This window comes from Dermacentor variabilis, chromosome 5, assembly GCF_050947875.1.
Source record: "Dermacentor variabilis isolate Ectoservices chromosome 5, ASM5094787v1, whole genome shotgun sequence".
Taxonomy (NCBI): Eukaryota; Metazoa; Arthropoda; class Arachnida; order Ixodida; family Ixodidae; genus Dermacentor; species Dermacentor variabilis.
Window position 1 is genome coordinate 193,305,645 of NC_134572.1, and position 10,138 is coordinate 193,315,782.

The following is a 10,138-nucleotide window of genomic DNA, read 5'->3' on the forward strand; positions in this document are numbered from 1 at the left end:
GCTAGCTCACTTAAAGGACCCTTCAGGAGGGCTGGCGCGGTGGAGCCTCAGACTGCAAGAATATGACGTCGCGGTAATATACAAGTCCGGAAGAAAACACTCCGACGCCGACGGCTTATCGCGCGCCCCCATCGATCCCCCGCCGCAAGACGACGAGGACAACGACGCCTTCTTCGGAATAATAAGCGCGGAAGTCTTCACTATAAACAGCAACGAGCAGACCCATAGCTAAAAGGCCTCGTCGAGTATTTGGAAGGGAGCACCGACGTTGTCCCTATAGGGAATTTAAGCGCGGATTGTCTTCGTTCCCGCTATAAAACAACCTGCTCGTGAAGAACTTCTCGCCAGTCCACGCCAGCTACCTTCTTGTTGTTCCGTCAGCGCTGCGTCCAGAAGTACTCCACGCCCTACATGACGATACAGCCGCTGGGCATCTCGGATTCTCCCGGACGCTGTCGAGGATACGGGAAAGGTATTACTGTCCGCGTCTGACCGCCGATGTCGCCCGTTGCGTTAAGACATGCCGAGACTGTCAGCGATGCAAGACACCAGCGACAAGGCCAGCTGGATTACTACAGCCGATCGAACCTCCTTGCCGACCATTTCAGCCGATCGGGATGCATTTGTTGGGACCGTTTCCGACGTCTACATCCGGAAATAAGTGGATCGTCGTGGCAATGGACTATCTCACCCGCTTCGCTGAAACTAAAGCTCTACCGAAAGGCAGCGCAGCCGAAGTGGCGAAATTTTTCGTCGAGAACATCCTGCTGCGACATGGTGCCCCAGAAGTCCTCATCACCGATAGAGGAACGGTCTTTACAGCAGAGCTCACCCAAGCCATTCTGCAATACAGCCAGACAGGCCACAGGAGGACAACTGCCTGCCACCCGCAGACGAATGGTCTCACGGACCGCCTGAACAAGACCCTCGCCGACATGGTAGCATTTTACGCCGACGTCGAACACAAGACCTGGGATGCCGTCCTGCCGTACGTAACCTTCGCTTACAACACGTAGGTGCAAGAAACAACACAGATCACGCCGTCCAAGCTGGTTTACGGCAGGAATCCGACGACTACTCTCGACGCCATGCTGCCGCACGTCTGCGACGAAGAGAATCTTGACGTCGCCACCTATATCCAGTGCGCCGAAGAAGCCCGACAGCTCGCCCGCCTGCGGATCAAGAACCAGCAAAGGACCGACAGCCGACACTACAACCTTCGACGACGCTACGTCGAGTATCAGGCCGGCGACCGTGTTTGGGTTTGGACCCCTATATACGCCGACGAGGACTGAGCGAGAAGCTTTTACGCCGCTATTTCGGACATTACAAGATCATCCGACGCATTGGCGCACTCTACTATGAGGTCGTGCCAGACGGCATTTCGCTATCGAAGCGGTGCCACTCATGACCTGAAGTAGTACATGTTGTGCTACTTAAGCCGTTCCACCAGCGCTAATGAACTTTGGGGACGTCGCATATATATAGCTGAACTTTGGACTTTCTTTGGACTGTGTCACCTTAGACTTTCTTTCTTTGTTGTTTTGTTACTTTAACAAGTGTCCTTTTTTGTTTCACGTCCCGTTATGTTTGTAGCATCGGGACGATGCCTTTTGAGAGGGGGGAATTGACACGTGAACTAGTTTGTCTTTTAAGGGTGAGCGCTTTTACCGTCCAAGAAATGTTATCGCTCAGCACAGGAAACGTCTACATGTATCGGAAGTTTCTAGAATGTTATCGATGCTTCTATCCGCTGTCTGTTGTCGCCGAAGCTTGTGTAATCTGATTGCATGTATGCGCGACGCGAATGGCGTACAACTTTGTGGAAGGCACGCGGGTCCCAGCGATTACTCTGGAACATTCGACGACTGATCTATAAAAGCTGACGCGCTTGACTCGCAGATCAGATTTTGACGATAGCGAACTGTGTTCGCCGTTGTCGCCGTTCCTTTAGTGCAGCCCGTTTCTGTGGGCACAGGTTCGCCCAATAAAAGTTAGTTTCGTCTTTCATAGTATTGCTAGTGTATTCTTCATACGTCACTCCACGTGACAGTATTCAAGCCAGTATGTGATTAGTCCTGTATTCTAAATGTTTTCTGTGTGATTTAGTCTCTATACAGGAATTTACTGTACAGCATCAGCAAGCAGTCTAATTTAAGATTTATGTGTGCTGGGAAAGGTATGCTTTGCCGCTACGATAAAACATGGGCGGAGGCTTCCATACAAAGACGAACTTCAATTTCGCTTACCACCGTCAGAACTTGGCTGGCACTTGCAAAATGAATCACATCAAGTAGCTTGTGCCAGATTGTTTTTAACCTTATTTTGAGGAGATCACACAGTGATGTGTTGAGGCGCCTGCGTCTGAGATAGAGATTGTGCTGCAACAATGTGTGGGTAGAACAGGCATGATGCTGAGAGTTCCAGCAGTTTGCAGAGGTGCTTTTAAAATTTTGCTATAACTATATTTTACCTATGCTGTATTTTGTCATTTATTTCAATAATATCGTTAGAGGTGTTATCAGAATTTAGCAATTTATTTTCCCTGGCCCATTAGCCTGCCACATTTGACTTTACACTAGGTGGGCAAATATTCAACATGGACCATTACTCGAAGACACCTTTTTTGTGTGCAGGGGCTTCTCAATTGTGAGTCAACGTAGATGCTCAAAATTACCTGACGCTATAGATGCACTGATGAATTTGCTACCTGTACGAATCACTTTGCACTTTCTCGCGAAAACAGCATGTTAACACTTCCAAGACAGTGGGCAATGTTGTCATTTGATCACATCATGAGATACCTTCAATTCTGTATACGCATCATCCAAGGTGATGCATCATTTGGTGGGAGGTATTACCCTAAGCCAATTAGGGTGACATGAAAATATATCAACAAAAGTGGTTGATCCAGCTAGAAGTGTTGTTTTGGAACGCTATCACCAGTCCTCCTTTGCATGATACCTGCTCACTCTGTACTGTCATGTTTAAGGTTGAAAAAACAGGCAACAGCTATGCTGTGGAAAATGACAAACTTGCTCTTAGTTTAACAATATGAAATGTTATTTAACTTTTTCATTAAGTTAGTACATCATTTACCTGCAGTGTGATTATTTATAACCGATCATATTTTGCAGGAAGCTTCTGAGATTTGTTTGACAAGTTGATAAGTGCCTTTTTAGCCACAAAACACCATATATTAATTTCAAGGCTGACTTTAACTGTACTCTGCAATTTAATAACTATGTGCCAGGAAATGTACTAGCAATTTTAGGCATCACATACATACCTTAATATACCCGTAACTTAAGAGGAAGGAGTGCTTAAATATATTTTTAATGTGAGCCAAACTTCTTGCTTAGCGCATATTGCTAATTAAAGTTCCAATTTGAACATTCCCATTTTCTCCCTCGCCTTTTTCCCCTCTTCTGTGCAGGTATTGTCTGCCTATGTCTACAAGAACTGTTGTGTCGAGACACAAGAACCTTCACTCGTGGCCTGTGACAGCAAGCTTTTGTGGGCAGCCAGTTGCTCTCCTACGAAGGCTGGCCTGCTCTGTCGGCGCCAGCAATCATCTTCAAGGTGCATCCATGGTCACCTTTCACTATTGTTAATTACACTTTCTGCATCTTTTCTAATTTATTAGGTAATAAAGTATGAGTATGTGACATGGTGTGAAGTTGATGCCTTGCTGCATTTTCGCTTGCAATCATATTTTATGCACGAAAAATCTTACATCTTACAGTGTATGAAAAAAATAACAGCATATTTTGATTTATCTCAGTTCCAGTAACATGCAACATGCTAGGAATTCACTAATGGGTGGTATGCCGAAGAACTGGCCATTATTTCTGCGTGATGTTGTGCAAGCATGTGGCGTTACCTTACAAGGTGCACCCACAAAGTAATTACAATTTACTTTTAAGTGAAGCATGGACATCACAAAAAATATATTTATATTACCAGTTAGAGTGGTTCGCAGTGTTTTTCCAGATGTGCACTATCCTTTATTTCTTAACAATTCATTGCAGCACAGCGTTCTGTTTCGTATACTGGTGTCAGGCCCTGTAGCTAAAACCAGGATGTAATTTTTGCCTGAACTGCAGCGTCACTGGCAAAATGTTTCCCTGCTAGAAACTACTTCAATTTGGTGGCGACCCAGCAAGGCGAAGTATTGTCAATGACGTGTTTCATGCAGAGCTGTTCTTGTTTAGGTCAATTGGAAAACATTGGCATATCAGCATACATAAAATACAGATCTTGTTTTATTTGCAAAATAATTCTGACAGGCGGCATTGAAGTGATTAGTCTAAGTAAAAAGCACTAATTGACCAATGAGGCTGTACTACAGTATTCCCATGGTTCACATCTGGAAAAACTACATGTGTATCACTCTATCCGACAATGTAATTTTTTTTCTTATGTCCGTGCCTCATTTAAAATAAATTGTAACTGTGGGCAAACCTCGTGTTACTGTAACAGCTGCCGCAAAAATGTGAGAGTATGTCTAAAAGAAGTCTTCAGTTCTTGTCAAGCTGTCCATTAGCCAACTTTTAGCGTAATGTTAGCAGGGCTTACTGAAGTACTTCTAGACGTCCATGGCTACAAAATGTATTGATAACGACAGGTACTAGACTTTTAAATTAGCCGTTCAAGATATCTTTTAGACATCAAATAGCTGCATGCGTGTTGCGTGGGGACCCACCAACCTTCCATTGCGCATCGTCTGAAGACCCAGAAACCTGGCTGGAGACCTATGAACGAACCGCGACCTTCAAAAACTGGGACTCTGACGATAAGGATTGCAAGACGCCGCCAGGACGTGGTTCGAGAATAGAAAAGCCACCTTAACGACGTGGGACCTGACCCGAAGGGTCTTCCTGCAGACATTTACAAGCATCGTGAGAAAAGAGCGAGCCCAAGGTCTACTAGAAACCTGAGCACAGCTGCCCAATGAGACCATCGCGATCTTCATGGAGGATCGTCTGTTCCGCCACGCCGACCCGGAACAGCGTATTTTTCCCGCCTTTTTTCACGGCGCGACGGCGCATGCACCCTGCCCTAGCGGATTAGTCGCGAAACTTTTTGGAAGGGACACGCACGCGGCCGCGCTACACCACTGTAGCCGCGCGGCATGATATCGGGGGAAACTACCCCGGAAAAAAAAAGCGCAGAGACGCTCACTGCAGCGAACACTTAATTGTACTGTGCATCGCGTTGAAACTATACTGGTAGCTCGACGTCGATGCGGTGGCGAACACGTGCGTAATTTAAGAGTGAAACTCCACTTTAAAACAGAAAAGAGCCAGGGCTTCACCCGGACTGCACCATGAACCACGTAGTTGCCGCCTTGCACCGACGGCTGTCAAATTTATCCCTGCATTATCCCTGATAACGCAGGGGTTTATCCCTGATAAACCGCTGCGTTACACTTGGGCGACACTTCAAAAACACGCTGCTGACGCAGTCTTTTTACAGCGTCGGCCCACTGTTGTTGGTGGTGGCAGCCTGACGTACTTGATGTACTCGTTTAAGGCGTGGTAACACTGGGTGGATACGAGACAGACAAGACGCTGATGCTGAAGATTCAGCACTGTGTCACTGAGACAATTTTGTCATAACAGGCCAACAACGACGCAACCGACGGGTGCGAGTTGTCATGTAGCGCGACGGGTTTTCTTGTCGACGGCACTGACAAAATCAGCGTGCAGACTACGATAGCTTGACCGAACCCTACGCGATCAGCCGTCGAACCGACAATGCGATAGCTGCAGCTCATTCACTTGTATATATATAATTATTCGCGGCCAAAATGCGTCGACATGCCTTCGAAGTTGACATGCACGAGCTTCAGTCCTCTCAGGCCGTGCACGTGAAGTTTGAGTAAATGTTAACCCGGTTTAGCGAAGGTTGGGTTATGTCTAACCCTGTCGTGTTCGTGCGCACGCTACCGATGGACCTGAACTTTTAAATATAACCAATCAGCACGAAGGAAACCGCTCTTATAGTTCAGTTGTGACCCTATAGCGATTTCATAACTACTCCTCTATTCGCACGGCACGTACACAGTAAGTGGCAAGCGGCGACAGAGCGCTGTGCGAACATATTGTACTTTGGTCACAGTTCCCGAGCGCTGCCGGTCGCATCCCCACAGATGGTTGGTAGGTCTGTGTGTGTTTTTACGCTGACACATTGCTTAATTCCAGAGAAGCACTTGTTTATTTGTGTCAAACGGGAAAGAAGAGAATACTCATTCGGTAAAGCAGCATACACTCGCTCATTACCAACGGTGTCAGCAATGGCATCCGCGTTTTTGCGAGAGAACTACACGGCCTATAATGGGGGGCATATGCCGAGCAGTTTTCTCTAATAATACTTTATGGCATGCGCAAACTGTGAGATAAAGTTAAAAGCGAGAATCAGTAGTAACAGCCTGTAATATATACGTATATATGTGTCTGGATCACAGTTGCAGTGTAAGTCACTCGGCTGCTCATACTCTGAATCATCTCAAGGAAGAAAAACTCGGCTCAGATGCGCAGATATGCATGTTTTGCTACTTTGAGATTTTTTTTCACACCAGCGATGCGCCGTTTCCACAATATTCGAAGAGCTAACAGAGATCTGAAGCTGTAGATGTAAACAAATGAACCGCTTTGGCAAATCCCACGTGGAAGGCTGCGCTCGAAGGCTTCTTGAATATGCGAAATGTTTAGTGATTGTGTAAAATGAATACAAAAAGCGATGTGCAATCGCAGACATCAGCGACAGCGAACTCTAAGGCAGCTGGATCTGAAGTGACGGCGCGACAACGGCGGGACGAAGAGGGAACACACACACGGCCGCATCTGCCGACGGAACTCGGCGTACCTTTCTCGGCCGCGCTGTTACTACAACAGCGCACTCGGGCCTGTTCACCCACTACAGTCGACATGCTGCCTCAAGTGACAGAACGTAGCCGGCGGGTAGTGGCAGATCAAAGAACGCTTTATTGCGTGGTGTTGCTAGTTTTATAACGAAAGAGAAAAGGGTCACATGACTGGACATGATAGCAAGAGTGCAACGCGTGTAATCTGTCTTGCTTATGCTATACATCAGCACGCGGGCTTGATAACGTTACATCACGCGTGCTTGATAACACTACATCCCTTCCCCCTAAGCTGGAGTGAGACGATCTGGGCGCTTCCGTAGGCGAGTCGAACGACGTGGTGGCTGTTGGTCTTCGGCTTGAGAGCCGACATCCCGTGCGCCCGAACCTTCATGAGCTGCGGCCTGCTCGGCGCTACACTGCAAGCTTCGTCGCCGGTCAGGACTTCGCTCGGCTTGCTAGGTGACGACCCTGTGCCGAGCCGTGGCCGGAGTTGGTCTACGTGGCGCCGCTACGGTCCCTCCGGTGTTTCCAGTGTAACCATGCGTGCTCCCGTCGTGGACACTACTGCCGCCGGCATCCACTTCCGAGCAGACTGAAACTGGCGTGACCATACTTGCCTGCCAGGTTGATACCGTGTTGGTGCTTTTGCTGCTGCTTCTAGAACAGGTTCGCCGGAACCATCATTTTCTGTCACCTTTTTGTCTGTCAGTGAAGCTGTCAGCCTGGTTCGGGGACGGAAGCCCAACAGCAGTTCTGCGGGTGATTTTCCTCCTTCCAGTGGTGTCGTTCTGTAACGAAATAAAAACTTCATTAGTCGCTCCTGCAATGTACCTGCCTGATTCTTTCGAAGCCGTTCCTTTACTGTTCGCACAGCCCGTTCCGCCAACCCATTTGACTGAGGATGGTATGGGGCTGTTCTGATGTGTTTCACTTGGCCTTCCTTCAAGAAACTGGACATATAGTGGCACTGGAAAACTGTGGTCCGTTATCAGATACTAAGCAGTAGGGCGGGCCAAAACGCGCGAAAATACCTTGAAGTATTTGAATGGTCGTCTCCGCTGTGGCGGTCTTCAAAGGTACGGCCTCAGTCCATTTCGTCTCGGCATCCACCAACACAAAAACTTGGCAGCCACTGATGGGGCCCGCGAAGTCCACGTGCAACCTGTACCATGGTTTGTTGCTCGCCTGCCATGGAGACGGAACTTCAGCAGCCGGCATGGGTCAACATTGTATACACTGAGGGCAGCTTTTAACCAGCACTTCGATGTCCCTATCTAGTCCAGGACACCAAAAAAAAAAAAAACGCTCGCGCTGTGCGCTTCATGGCACTGATACCGGGGAGACTTTCGTGCAGTTCCTTTAGCATGCATCGTCGCGCCGCCTCTGGCAGCACTACTCGATGGTCCCAGTAAAGCAGATCGTGACAGGCCGTGAGCTCGTTACGGCGAGAAAAGTACGGCATCAGGTGTTGCTGTGCTACCGATAACTGCCGCGGCCAGCCATGTGTGATCCACCCCCTGATCTGATGCAGCGTATCGTCCAATCGGCTCAGGTCCGCTAATTGCTGAGCGGAAAGGGTCATGGAATTGAGGCTCCGCGTATAAAGTATGATTCCACGGGTTCTTGCCCTCCTCGGTCATCTAAGCACGGCAGGGGTAGGCGACTGAGAGCGTCTGCGTTAGCATTTAGCTGTCCTCGGCGGTACTCGAGGTCATAATGGTAAGCCGACAGTAGCAATGCCCATCGTTGAATTCTCGCTGCTGCCATGTGCGGTATCGGCCTCTCCGGGTGAAACAGTCCCGTCAGTGGTTTGTGATCCGTCACCAGAGTAAAATGCTTCGCCAACAAGTAATCTCTAAACTTAGTAACGCCGAACACCAAGGACGCTTCTTTCTCCAATTGCGAGTAATTCCGCTCAGCAGGTGTTAGTGCCCTCGAACGGAACTATATTGGATAGTCTGTTCCAATTCAACTCCAATTGGCGAGGCATCGCATTCAAGCCGCAACGGCTTTTCGGGGTCGTAGTGCCCAAGTAGTTCCGCTGCCACCATAGCGCGCTTGGCTGCCTGGAAGGCTTTCTCGTGTTCGGCTTTCCATTGCCATCGAACTCCTTCAGCCAGCAGCCTATAGAGTGGGACTAACGTGGTTGCAAGGTTAGGCAAAAACTTGGCGTAATAAGTGAGCAATGCCAAAAAGGATTTTAGCTGGCTCACCGTCTCCGGTCTTGGTGCGTCGGTGATGGCTTCCATATTCTCAGGAGGGCGTAGGCCAGTTGCGTCGATCTTGTGGCCCAAGAACGAAACTTGCTTCTCGCGGAACCTGCATTTGTCACGGTTCAACTTGAGTCCATTGTCACGCAGCCGCTCGAGGACTTGCCGGAGAGTTGAGTTGTCGTTCTGCTTTTCGGCTATAATGATGTCATCCAAGTACACCTTGATGCGAGGGAGGCCTTGCAGAACGGATTCGAGGCGGCGCTGGAACAAAGCCGGAGCAATTCCGAACGCGAGGCGGTTGTATGCAAACAACCCTTTGTATGTGTTCAACACGGCCATTTCTCGTGCCTCGTCGTCCAGTGGAAGTTGATTATACGCATGCCGCAAATCCAAAGTGATGAACAACTCCCCCCTCCCCCCCCCCGGTACAAAGATGCGAAGATGTCCTCAATTTTCGGCAATGGGTGCTGTTCCAGATGTGTCGCCTGATTAACGGTTAGCTTGAAGTCACCGCACAGTCTGATATCACCGTTTCGCTTCACGACGGGCGTAGCCCACTCGGAAACTCTCACTGGTGAAAGCACTCCTTCCTGTACTTGGCGGTCAATTTCTGCAGACACATTTTTCCCGGAGCGCGTACGGCACTGGTCGAGCCTTGATAAAACGTGGTACAGCGGCCTCCTTTTTGTGTAGTTTCACGGGCGGCCCCTTGCAACACCCCAACTTGTCGAAAATTTCTGGAAATTTAGCCAAAAGTTTCGCTGTCGCTGCGTCGCAGTGAACCACATTTGCGCTCTGCGGTGCGCATTCTTCCAGTAGCGCCATGCCAGCATTCCGGAAGGCTTGGATGGTATTCTTGCCGCACAACAGAGGCTCGTCGTAATCCACTACCACCAGCGAGCTGTCTACTTGCGTATTATCGCATTCGACTTTCATAGCCATGCGGTCAAGGACTGGCAGAGGCCCCAGGAAGCATGTCAGCCTCAGTGAAGTCTTCTCCAGTGTCGGCCACCATTCGCGATGGTTTTTGAATGCCGTCCTTGGAATTACGCTG

General features: G+C 48.8%; 1 pseudogene; it reads right to left on the reverse strand.

Moving 5' to 3' along the window:
• Positions 1-7,035: 7,035 nt before the first annotated feature.
• On the reverse strand, positions 7,036-9,423 carry LOC142582063 (uncharacterized; annotated as a pseudogene).
• Positions 9,424-10,138: the final 715 nt, after the last annotated feature.